Here is a 10,524-nt window from a genome sequence, read left to right as displayed (position 1 = left end):
CTTCCCTTCCCTTCCCTTCCCTTCCCTTCCCTTCCCTTCCCTTCCCTTCTCTTCTCTTCTCTTCTCTTCTCTCTCTTCTCTTCTCTTCTCTTCTCTTCTCTTCTCTTCTCTTCTCTTCTCTTCTCTTCTCTTCTCTTCTCTTCTCTTCTCTTCTCTTCTCTTCTCTTCTCTCTCTTCTCTTCTCTTCTCTTCTCCTCTTCTCATACTATTTTTCTACTTGTTTCCTTTTTCTATACTTTTTACCTTCTCTTTGTGGAGTTCCAATCATATTCTAGTGATTTTTTTCTGACATTATGCTTGGTTTTTTTGAGTGAGAATTTACTTTTTGTTTTGTTTACTTAACTTTTGGTCACATTTGGTGATATTCAGAGATTTCTCCTGACTCTGTACTTAGAATCACTCCTTGTGGTGCTAGCAGGACTGCATTTGTTGTGGGGATGGAATCCCAGTTGACTGCATGCAAAGCAAACATACTCTATCTGCTTTACTAACACTCCAGTCCTTAAGAATTTGCTCATCTATAGTTGTATCTTCTCTCTTCGTTTTACCCATATTTATTTATATTTTGTTATGCATGCAAATGTTTCATATATATTTTATATACTGCATGCTTCATAATACATAACATTTGTATCACTTGTCATCCCATTGCTCATCAATTTGTTCGAGCAGGCACCATTCGTCCCTGTCATGTGCTAGTGTAACTCAATGGCATCTGCTCACTCCAAGAACACGAAGGACATCAAACCATTCACTCAAGGTCTTGATGAAGAAGTCTGACCATCTTGTAGTGGGCAGCCAGACATCAATGGATGCTTCTGATGCCAGCATATGTGTGTTGAAAGTACAGACAGTCATTTAGTCCTTCATTTTGTCAGCCTAGTTCGGCCCTGAGATTTTATCAGCCGCTCCTTACTCATCTTTCCCAATGCTGCTGTTTTGGGTTTTTTTTCACGGTTAGGGAATGAGGCCCATTATATTGTTACTGTTTTTGGCATATTGAGTATGACATGGGTAGCTTGCCAGGCTCTGCTGTGTGGGCCGGATACTCTTGGTAGCTTGCTGTGCTCTCCAAGAGGGACTGAAGTTTTTGGGCGGCCTCCAATTGTCCTTACAGGTGCTCCCAGTCTACCTAATGCAAGCTTTTTGTCGACTGGCATGGTATAATTGTCTGCATGCTGACAAACAGACAACTGCCTGCGTCTCTGGGCAGCACCTGTTGGTTCACTGCCACCCCACTGACGGTTGGCATAATTGCCACCCCACTGCCACGATGAGGTGGTGAACCATTTAGGGGGAATACATAACAATTTATATTATAATAATTTGCAATAATTTAATATATCATAATCATTTCATTGCCATATTATTATTTGTTAATATGTTGTTTTATTTATTAATATATAATTACACTAAAATAATTGTATAATAATTTATCTTTAATATGCATATATTATATAATGTATAATGTGCATATAATGTCATAAGAAGCCCAGAGGAGGTAAACTTTCAGGGACATCATAATCGCCAGTGGATGGGTGAAAACCCTTCTCCTTAGGTTGTCAAAAGCCAGGTGACCCAAATCAATCTACATTTCATCCCTAGGCTGGGAGTATATTAAGAAATCCTATCAAGTACAAAACCTAAATGCTAGAGTATCCATCTAACCAAAAATCTTGTGGAGAGTTTTTTTTGTTCTTAATTTATATTTTCTCACACTTAGATTGGACCTTGCTTTAGATATTTCATAAAAAATACATGTTTTTTATTCCGTTGGTATGTTAGAAATTGTCATAAACCCATTAAAGGCAAGTGCTTTAATACATTACGAAGTTGATTTAATGAATTTTTTTCTTTATTGAGAGTAACCTACCTGCTTCATCTGAATGTAAACTGAAATTTGTTTTAGGATGTTGGAGGTGTACTAGTTAGAACTTTGTGTCAGCTTCTTTTGTACAATTCTAAAGTTCAACTCTTGAAAATTAAATATTTCCAAGTCCTTTTATCACTGCAATGGTGTTTTATTTATGGGCTAACTTTTCATTGATTTATCACTTATTTAGAATCATTTAGAATTTAAGCAGTATATAGTTTCACTTAGCAATATGTTCATAAATCTCACTGCTTCTCCACCAAAGGAATATTATCATTTTACTAACAAAATGACCCTTACCCCAATCCCTTTCTCCAGTAACCACCATAACCACCATATTTTCCATTGAGTCTAAGGGATAATTTTGATGATTTTGCACTAACTTGTAAGTTTTTAGTTTTTCTTAATATGTATAAAACAATCAGGTCATTTTATTGTTATTTACTCCCTTACTTCAGTTAGCACAATGATCTCAAGTTTTATTCATTTTATTCAAAAAGTCAGAATTCCATCATTTTAAACAGCAGTTATAATTACTTAAGCATAGTCCACTTTTCTTTGTAAAAGCCTCTTTCTTTTTAATATTTTTTTTTATTGAATCACCTTGAGACACCAGTTGCAAAGTTTTTCATGATTGGGTTTCAGTCATGCAATATTTCAACACCTGTCATTCTTTTTTTTTTCCTTTTTGGTGTGTTGTTGTCCAATTTTTCTTGCACAATTTCTTAAAGATAGTTTCCCATGCTTTGTTGTGTTTTATTAGTTTCTATGTCAGAAATTGGATGTCCATATATCTGTGATATTATTTCTGGTCTTTATAATTTTATTGATTGTTTGCTAGTTTGGTATTGTACAATAGAAGTTAAATTATTATTTTTGATAGTACATTTTGATGCTAGAGAGCACAGCTTTACAAGGCTGTTCATGACTGGGTTCCAGTCACAGTGTTCCAACACCCATCCCTCGACCACTGTACATTTCCCTTCACCAATGTCCCCAGTTTCCCCTCCTACAACCCTCTCCCCAGCCTCTCTGGTAGACTGGTAAGCACTTTTCTTGTCTCTCTCTCTATCTCTGTCTTTGTCTATCTGTCTCTCTGTCTGTCTGTCTGTCTCTCTCCTTTTGAGCTTATGGTTTGCAATACAGATACTGAGAGGTTATTAGGTTATCATGTTGTTCTTTACCTACTTTCAGCATACATTTCTTATCCAGAGTGATCATTTCAAACTACCTTTGCCATGGTTTTACTTCTCTGTCCAAACTGAGCACTTCTCCCCTAGCACTTAATGCCGGCTTCCAACCATGGAACAATCCTCCTGGTCCTGTTTCTACTGTACTTGGATATTAGTCTCATATTATCCCACAATGAGTCCAATCTTCCTATGTCTATCCCTTGCCTTCTGACTAATTTCACTCAGTATGATCCTCTCTGGTCCATTTAGAAGCAAATTTCATAACTTGATTTTTCTTAACATCTGCATAGTATTCCATTTGGTACCACTGTTTCTTTAACCAGTCCTCTGTTCTTGGGCACCCGGTTGTTTCCAGATTCTGGCTATTGTGAATAGTGCTGCCATGAACATAGAAGTGCAAAAAAGCATTTCTGCTGTGTTTTTTGGGTGCCTGGTGTATATTCCAAGAGGTAGTATAGCTGGGTCTTATGGAAGTTCAGTTTCTAGTGTTTTGATCAATACCTATGTTGTTTTCCAAAATGATTGGAACAGTCAAGATTTGTATCAACAAAAAATTCCGTTTCTCCCCACATCTACACCAGAATTGGTTGTTCATGTTCTTTATGATATGTGATCTCTGTGGTGTGAGATGATGTTTCATTGTTTTGGTTTGCATCTCCCTGACGATTACCAATGAATAGCATTTTTCTCCTGTGTATGTTGAGTATTTGTATTTCTTCTCTGAAGAAGTTTCTGTTTATTTCTTCTTCCCATTTTTTGATGGGGTTGGATTTTTTCCTTTTACTTGTACAGTCCTAATAGTGCCATATATATATATATATATATATATATATATATACATATATATAGGATTTTAACCCTTATCAGATAGTTATTACATTATTATTTTTATTCAATCTGTGATGAATTGTAACTTGGATACCATTTGTCCCATTTGTAACAGGTACTATTTTTTGGGGGGAGTGCAGAAATTTCTCAGTTTAATGTAGTCCCATTTATTTATCTTTGCTTCCACTTTCTTGTCATCATTGTTTCATCAATGAAGATTCCTTTACCTTCAGTTTCATGGAGGGTTCTGCCCACATTTCCCTTCATGTATCTTATGAATTCAGGTCTGAGATTGTGGTATTTAGTCATTTTGGTCTGACTTTTGTGCCTGGAGTTAGAAAGATGTCTGACCTAATCTTTTTTTGCATGTAAGATTGGTGCAGATGCTGAATTTAAGGGAAGCTATACAGAGATTATTCAGGGTGCCTCAGAACCTTATGCAGACTTCAAAGGGAAGTTGATAGAAGCCATTGAAAGGCAGGTTAAAGGTAAGAAAACTCTGGAGCATTTGCCTAAACAATTGGCCTTTGAAAATGCTAATGAGGATTGTCAGGCCATTCTGTGCTCCATGAAGGAGAAGGAGAATATAATGGGGTACTTGAAAGCATGTAGGAATGTTGGTTCTATCAAACATCAGGTACCTATTAGTGCTATTGAGGCCTATGCCATACAGGGTAAGACCAGGGCAAATGTTTTAATTGTGGGAAACCAGGCCACTTCCATAAGGACTGCAAGGTACCTTCAAACCGTGCCACTATCTGGATCTTGTACAGGATGCCATAAGGAAAACCATTGGTGATGTAGGCAGGTAGGTAGGGAAAGGCCCCTGGCAATGAAACTTAGATCATCAAAGTCTCCGGGGAGGAGAATCCTGAGACTGACCCACCCTGTGGACACAGGAACTGCACCCGATAAGACCTTCAACAGACTCTGAGGATAATAGACCCCCACCCTGTGAAACCGCACCTGATAAGACCTTCAACAGACTCTGAGGATAATAGACCCCTCCCCAGGAGGTTCCCCAAAGAAGGCTATCACCACTCCCAACCTCCCTGGTATACTTGGAAAGAAACCGCATGTGGGTGGGGGCAGGCTGTAAAGAACCTATAAAAAACAGCCCAATAGTCCATTCAAGGCTCCCTCCATCTTTGGAGGAGCCCGCGTTCTTTCTTGAGCGCGTTACTCCTACTGCTTTTTCCTTTTCCACTTATCTCTTCCTCCTTCCCTAAGACCTTCTAAATAAAGTCTGTTACTTCACTGCTTGTCTACTCCTGAAATTCTTTTCCGCGAGTGAGACAAGAACCCAGTAACCCTGGGTCCCGGGTGTCTGAGGCGGTTGGAGAGAAAGTGACCGTCTTTCTCTTCCCCGCTCCACGAGAGTCACCCGTGGGGCCCACCGACGTCATTGGGAGATTGTCACTCCAAGCTTGGCATGGTGGGTGACCCCAATTCGGGAAACTTGCAATGGGGCCAGCCCCAGGCCCTGGAAAATGAGGGGATGTTCCCAGCTGCAGCCCTTCTCTCCAATGGGAACTTTCGAGCTCCAGTCAGTAGATTCACTGCAACCAGCCACGGAAGGGAGCACCGCCTTGGATATTCCCTGCCCTGATACAGTTACCATCTCTCTCACCCAGAGTCCCTACAGATTAAATTTTTGTACAAAGGGATGAGATTTGAACCCCCAGGTAGAAAGGGAGCTTGCTCAAGTGAACCTTACAAGCAACACATCAGGTTTTCATGGTTGTCTGGAGGATTCTCTGACAGTGAAGGTAAAGGCATCTCTGATCCCTGACTCCATTCCTCATTCAGAGCATTTAGAGGCTCACCAACAAGTGGTTGAATTCAGGGGACAAGAAGCTATATCACATATGGGATATGTGGAGCTGAGTTCTGTACCTAATGGGCATCAGATTTTGAGCCAGAACAAAAGTGAGCAACTTTGGAATCAAAGAGTTGTGTGTACTGGTGAATTTGCTCTGGCGAACTAAGCAAGACTTTGTGTCAAAGGGCTCAGCTACCCTGAGAGCTGTCAGTCAGGTCAGAGGTGGGAAAAGCCTTCTCTAGTTTCTAGTCTTGATTCCCAAGACCATCTGCCAGGAACTCAGTGTGGACAACTGACTCTCAGTTTTTTTACCGGAACCTGTGGTGATGTGCCAGTTCCAAGGAAGGTTATTCAAAGACTCAGGCTGGTACAGTTTTATTTTTGGGGAAGTGAACTTCTACTTCTAGTTTATGAGATGCCACCTCTGGGAAAACAGCTTCAGAGCCAGTGGATATGTGGCTTTTCTCCCACTTGACAATTGCTTTTTGACCCAAGAGGCACAAAGACACCTCATTCCTGGGTGCTCACCCACTCAGCCATTACAGATGCTGATCTGGTGAGGGATAGAAGGCATCGTCACTAGGATACTTCTGCCTGTCTATGTGTATTGTTATGAAGCAGGTTATTTCTGATATCAGGAAAGAGCTTCCAATGAAGGCTATAACTTACCACATTGGTTTCTTCACTCGTTCATGTGCCACGGTCTGCTAATATAATCTCAGACTCAGTTTATGTTGTTGGTCTCTTCCCTGGCATTGTGACTGCATCACTAAATGCCCCAAATGCTATAGTGCAACAGTTGCTTCAGCAGCTTCAGGTTCTTTTACAAAAGCACTCTGAATTCTGTTTTGTCACTCATATCAGATTTCATTCTAGTCCTCCTGGACCTATGACTTGGGCACAGTTAATATAAAAAAAGGAGGCATGTTTCCGTTTGACTCCTTGTCCTTGCCATTTGTTTTCTTTACAGTTTTTGAACTTACTTCAAGGGAAACCATATGCAGCAGCTGAAAAGCATTTTCAGGAAGGTGCACAGGCTCAGGAAATTCTCCTATTTGGATTAAAACTGACAAAGGATGGGTAGCAGGGAAACCCTTCATTTGAGGAAAAGGCTATGCTTTTCTTTCAACAGATAACCCCACTAAGAAACTTTGGGTTCCATTGTGTCCTGTCAGGAATCGAATTCACCTGCCTGATTTAACACTCAGACCATCAGAATCTCACAATCCTCCAAATTCCAGCCCCAAGCCATGGCAAGCTTATGAGGAGGAGCTTACATCAGAGCACCTGCAGCAAAGACCTCTGGCTCCTTCAACAGATCATGAGGTTACATTAAGAGCATCCCTTATACCCTTCTTTTATAGGTTGTGGAATGGAAAACGCCAGGACCCCATAATTTGAATTAACAATTCCTTCCTTTTACCCTCTCCTTGGAATTCTCAGGTCCCTCAGCTCCCAAAGGAGGAAGGAATGGCTTTTAATAAGAACATCTTTTTATTTCTCTCTAAAATATCCATGTGTATTGGAGCTCCCCCTGTCTCTTTCTTTACCCCTTCATGGAGATGTACCAAACCCTGATGATCAAAGCCTCTGATAACTTTAAAAAAGTGTCTTTTCCAAACATGAGCTAGATTGCATGTATATGACTTCCAGTGAACCTGATCAGAGAATGGCTACATTCCCCTGCTGAAGAACTCCTGACAGAAGTTGCGATGCTCTTGTTCCAGTGCTCCCTGCTAGATCCAGTGCTTCCTGAAATTCTTTGGACTTCTAATAGCTGCTACCTGGGACTCATTGCTGTGACCAATACTGAGCTGTTGCAAAAACAACCCTTCAAATTTTGATCTGGACACTTCATTTCTTCAAAATGTTACTAAATAATTCTAATCACCCCTGAATAGTGTGAGAATATTGGACACTTTACAACAAGTATTGCTCTGGACTCAGGGGTGGACTGAAGTTTTAGTACAACAAATGAGACTGTTTTGTGATTGGAATTGTTCTTCTTTCTATTTTAAATTTTTGTGATTTTTGTAAACAGAAAAGGGAAGATGTAGGATACCATTGGTTTGTCCTTTCTCCTTTGCCACAGAGAGCTTGGGTTTATCGGGTGATACCCATCACAGTGCTCCTGAAGCAGTTCTATTTCTCTGTGTTTGTTGGAATGTATCTCTAAACATTTTAGTATAACATTGGTGTGTCTTGTTCCCCTTGCCACAGGGAGCTTAGCTTTATCACAGTGCTCCTAAGGCACTTCCATTCCACTGTGTTTATCTTTAAACGTTTCTCTATGCTCTCTTTCTCAACTGGTGTACAACCTTTCCCCCCTAATCAGACTCTGTTAACTCGTAAGATCTGATTCCTCAGAAATCTATGATTTTATAGGTATGAATGACATATTGCCTTTCTCCTCTCCTTATGTCTTTTGAATAGTTTACTTGAAAACAATGTCCTTTTTGTATAGACACAGGAAGACAGTTAATATTATGTTTTTGTAACTTGAGAGTTAAGACTCTGGATGATATTCCCTCCCATGCATCTTCTTTCTTGACTTAAGCTTCAGTTGCCCTTAGTGCCTAGCACCCCAAAAGCAGGGTCCCAATGAGGGACTGAATGGACCCAGGGCAAGCTGTGAGCTACCCTGGCATCTAAATGGGCCAGGCCCAAAGTGCCACTATACTCAACTATAAGTTGAAAGCATGGTCATGGACAAATGTTTTCATGATCCAAAAGTAACGATGAGATTAAGACCCTGTTAGGGTTAGGAAAGACTAATCTGGCCTGAGCACTGTAACCTGAGATCGAGATGACCCCAGGAGAGCAATTCTATAGCTTAATGCATCACTTACTGTGTCCATACAAAAAAGGACATCACTTTCAAGTAAACTATTCAAAAGACATAAGGAGAGGAGAAAGGCAATATTTCATTCATATCTATAAAATCATAGATTTCTGAGGAATCTGATCTTACAAGTTAACAGAGTCTGATTAGGGGGAAGAGGTGGTAGACCAGTTGGGGAAAAGAGCATAGAGAAGTGTTTACAGATAAACACAGTGGAATGGAAGTGCCTCAGGAGCACTGTGATAAAGCTAAGCTCCCTGTGGCAAGGGAAACAGGACATACCAATGTTGTTCTAAAATGTTTAGAGCTACATTCCAATAAACACAGAGGAATGGAGCTGCTAAAGGAGCACTGTAATGGGTATCTCCCAATAAACCTAAGCTCTCTGCAGCAAGGGAGAAAGGACAAACCAATGTTATCCTACAGGTATACAATAGGGACCGCGCCAAATCTATATAATGCTTTGGGGAATATTGCCATTTGACAATGTTAGTCCTCTCAGCTATGAGCAGGGAATGTGTTTTCATTTTCTCATGCCCTCTTTTGTTTCTCAAAGTAGTGTTTTGTATTTTTCTTTGTATAGGTCCTTCATCTTTAGTTAAGCTTACTCTGAGGTACTTGGTTTTCTGAGGTATGATTGTAAATAGAATTGCATTTCTAATACCTCTTTCTTCTCTTTCATTATTTGCACATAGAGAGCCATGGACTTTTGGATATTTGTTTTGTAACTGCTACTCTAATAAACAAATCTATTGATTCCAGGAGCTTTTTTTGTATATTCTTTAGTATTTTCTAATTACAGTTTCATGTCATCTGCAATCTTGCATGGCAGAGCCTGGCAAGCTACCTGTGGCATATTCAATATGCCAAAAACAGTAACAATAATGGGCCTCACTGCCCTGGCCCTGAACACGACAGGAACAGATAGAGACGTTACTGGCGTCCACTCCAGCAAATTGATGAGCCATGTAATGACAGTGATACAGTGAGAGTCATCTGCCAATAATGAAAGTTTGACTTCTCCCTTTCCTATCTGGATGGCCTTGATATCTTCTTCTTGTCTAACTAGTATGGCAAGTATCTCCAGTATTATATTGAATAGGAGTAGCTAGTGGGCAACCCTGTCTGTGCCTGATCTTAGGGTGAAAACTTTTACTTTTCCTCATTGAGATTAATGCATGCTGAGGGCATGTGGGTAGAGGGCTTTGACTATATTGAAGAAAGTCCTTTAAATTCCCATTTTGTTGGAGTTTTTTCATGAATAGTTCCTGTATCTTGTCAAATGCTTTCTCTCCATCTCTTGATATAATCATATGGTTTTTATTTTTTCTTTTTTGATATGATGCATTACATTCATTGAATGTTAAACTACGCTTGATTCCCCAGGATAAACCTTGCTTGATCATGCTGCATGATCTTTTTGATGAGCCTTTTCATCCATATTCATCAGAATATCAGCCTGTATTTTTTGTTATAATTTTGTGGTGTCTCTGTATGATTTGGGTATTAGCATGATAGTTGCCTTATAGGAACTGGGAGCTGTTTCTGTTTCATCAATTTCCTCAATAAGCTTGAAAAGGATTGGCAGTAGATCCTCTTTAAAGAATTGGAAGAATTAACTAGTTAATCTATCTGAGCCTGGGCTCTTATTTGGGGGAAGACTTTTGACTACAATTCAATTTCCTCAATGGTGATAGGCCTGTTCAGGTATTCCAGCTCTCCTTGGTTCAGCCTTGGGCAGTTATAGGAATCCAGAAATTTATCCTTTTCTTTAAGGTTCTGTTATTTCATGGCATAAAGATTCTCAAAGTAATTTCTGAGTTTCCTATGAATTTCTGTAGAATTCTATCATGTGGCCCTGTTTGCATTTCTGATTTGATTTATTAGGGTTCTCTCTCTCTCACTCACACTCTCTGCGTCTTGCTACAGCTTTATTTATATTGTTAATTTTCTCAAAGAACCAGCT

The sequence above is a fragment of the Sorex araneus genome, chromosome X (assembly GCF_027595985.1).
Source record: "Sorex araneus isolate mSorAra2 chromosome X, mSorAra2.pri, whole genome shotgun sequence".
Lineage (NCBI taxonomy): Eukaryota > Metazoa > Chordata > Mammalia > Eulipotyphla > Soricidae > Sorex > Sorex araneus.
The sequence above is the reverse complement of the archived record's forward strand: the minus strand, read 5'-3'. Positions refer to the sequence as shown.